A 2,772-nucleotide genomic window follows, 5' to 3' on the forward strand; every position below is an offset into this window, starting at 1 on the left:
TCATTATGAAATTTCGTATACACGTACTATACGAAACGGAGAAGGATATAGGCTACTTTTAATCCTGGTCAGTATATATCCCGGTCACGTAGACAAAGTCGTGAGTATAAATTAATTATATTATAAGCACAAAAGATTGTAAAAGTCTTGAAAAGATCGCTCTCAGCAATATGACCGCTTTACTGAACTTATACAATTGTATCGTTATGTTTATTAATTTTTTTGTTTGTTTCCTATATTGTATAATGCAAATAAAGTATGCTCATTCATCCATTCTACAGATGGATGTTTGTAAGTCTTTCACGTAAAAACTATTAAATAGTTTTGAATTAATTTTGGTACACAAATAGGCTTTTTTTTTTATACAACTTAGAATGGCGAACAAGCTAACGGCCCACCTGATGGAAAGTGGTAACCGTCGACTATAGACATAAGCAGTATCATGGACATAACAGAGTATACTGTTTCGCCCATGATACCCCCCATGCGTTGCCATTCCTGAGGACTCAGGTGTTATTCCTTTGTATCCAGTAAATTCACGCCATATCTCACCCTTCAAACCGAAACACAGTCATGCAAACACAACTGCTTCACGGTAGAAACACGAATGGGACAGAGGTGCCCAAGCAATCGACTTTTGTACAAAGTCTTCCTCTGGCTATAACCTAACTTAGCATATAGGATACTTCATCTACTGATTAACGTATGTGAAACCGCGGGGCACAGCTAGTCAGTTTATAATATTTCAAAAAAACACTTCTCAACCAAGCAAGTCGAGATACGAGACTTTATATTTTGCTTATTAATAAATGCCAAATACTTAAATATGGAGGTCAACAAGTTATACAAATAGCCTTATTATATTATATTTATCTTTAAATAGTATAAAACAATGTTACTCTAAATATCTGTCTGTTTATCCATTTCTACCTGAAAGTGGTAACCGTCGTCTATAGATACGAACAGTACAATGGACGTAACAGAGTATACTGTTTCGCTCACGGGGGCCATGCATTGCTATTCCTGAGGACTCAGGTGTTATATGTTTGTTCCTTGTAATTTCATTATCAAATCCTGTCCTTCAAACCGAAACACAGGCATGCAAACACAACTGCTGCATGGTAATAACACGAATAGGACAGAGGTGCCCAATCAGACGACTTTTTTTACAGTTTCTCTCTAGTAGAAAGGTTGTCACAGTGTATTCTCTAAGGCTTCATTGTAAAATTTTTATTTACTTTTTACCACGTGGACCCTGTCAGATATTTTATTGATATTATATTTCCATTCCAATTTGCATAAATCCTATTTAATATTATAAATGTGATAGTTTGTAAAGATATTTGGACCTTTGAACATTTGGATGTTTGTATATACGTTTGTTACTCAATTACGTATAAATCGCTAAACGAATTGCAATAAAATTTGGCACATAAGTAAGTATATATTACATGTAAAAGATAAACTGATTCACGCAAGCAAAACCGCAGGAAACAGCTAGTAAATTCTGATCCATAATTCAAATACAAACATACCAGTAAGCGATGCACCATCTATGTCAACCACTTTTATATAATTTACATATATTAAACCATAAAGATGATCTATAGCATTAAGGCGTAATAATTCCCATGATTCTGCTAACTTTGTGGGAATAATTTGCATATAGTTAATGTTTATTTTATGGTAAACACATTACGGTGAGTCATTAATTGCATAAACTTCCTATATAACTGTAATTTAAAATAATCATGTAACTTCAAATATATGTATTCAATATAGTTCATGTCGTAACTTCATTCAGGGTCAAATATGATTAAAGGCATAATAAATAATAAATAAATTTGTTTATTTTTAAATCTCTATTGTACACAAAAAAAAAAAATAAGATTTTGGTATCTATTAGTTTTTATTCTTAGAGTTTTGGTGTAAAAATTGAAAGGGTAAATTTGTTGGTTCAAGCATGTAGAATGTCAGATGAAATGTTGACAAGACAGGTATACGGTGCGAAATTGCATACGTGGAGGTATACATCTATAAATTTAGGTCTCCACTGGTATATATATTCTTTTGTATTTAAATTCTAGACTAAACTCCAGCGACCAGAGAGTTCGCTATGTGCTATCTGAAAGAGAAGCCAAGAGTCCACGGAACCTGAGTGCATACATAAGCCAGGTTGTAAAAGTGGATGAACCAAGAAATGTATAAATGGATAGAGTCTTTGGCCTATCTTGGCACTCGATTCTCTCTAACTATCCCACAAGGGATTTGTCTTTATTTGTCTATAATTCTCTCCCTTCTCACAGCTGAGAAACATACTGAAAAAATGAAATGAATGGGTTGAAAAGGAAGGGAAAGACCGAGAAATAACTACATGGGACAGATAAAGGAAACACTAGGTGTCGTGTCGTATAGGAAGGTCTATCTAGTCAGCCTTATCCCAGGTCATATCTTTGGCCTGGGATAGGGCTGGCTGGAAGAGAATGCATGAACTAGTTGTCCTGACAAGAGAAAACTCTTAAATAAGAGAGATAATTGTTAAGTTATGGTATACCATGGTAAATTCTATGTGAAATGTAGGTGTGTGTGGTTGAACGGATTTACATATTATCACTTTAATTGCTAAGACCATAAAGTACCTACTAGCATAAGAAATAGTGGTTTACATCAAGTTAGCAATGCAGGAAAAACAGGTACGTCATGAGCGCAATATGCTTTATTATGAGTATTACGGATATATGTTGGGGAAATAGAGACAAAAATTATACGAAA

The 2,772-nt window shown here is 34.1% G+C and overlaps 1 protein-coding gene across 1 annotated transcript in view; it reads right to left on the reverse strand.

Moving 5' to 3' along the window:
* LOC113519360 (23 kDa integral membrane protein-like) overlaps positions 1-2,772 on the reverse strand; it is a 37,694-nt gene that overhangs the window by 32,705 nt on the left and 2,217 nt on the right. The gene's annotated exons all lie outside the window — the stretch shown is intronic.

The sequence above is a fragment of the Galleria mellonella genome, unplaced genomic scaffold (genome assembly GCF_026898425.1).
Source record: "Galleria mellonella isolate WM207_F2 unplaced genomic scaffold, CSIRO_AGI_GalMel_v1 utg103, whole genome shotgun sequence".
Lineage (NCBI taxonomy): Eukaryota > Metazoa > Arthropoda > Insecta > Lepidoptera > Pyralidae > Galleria > Galleria mellonella.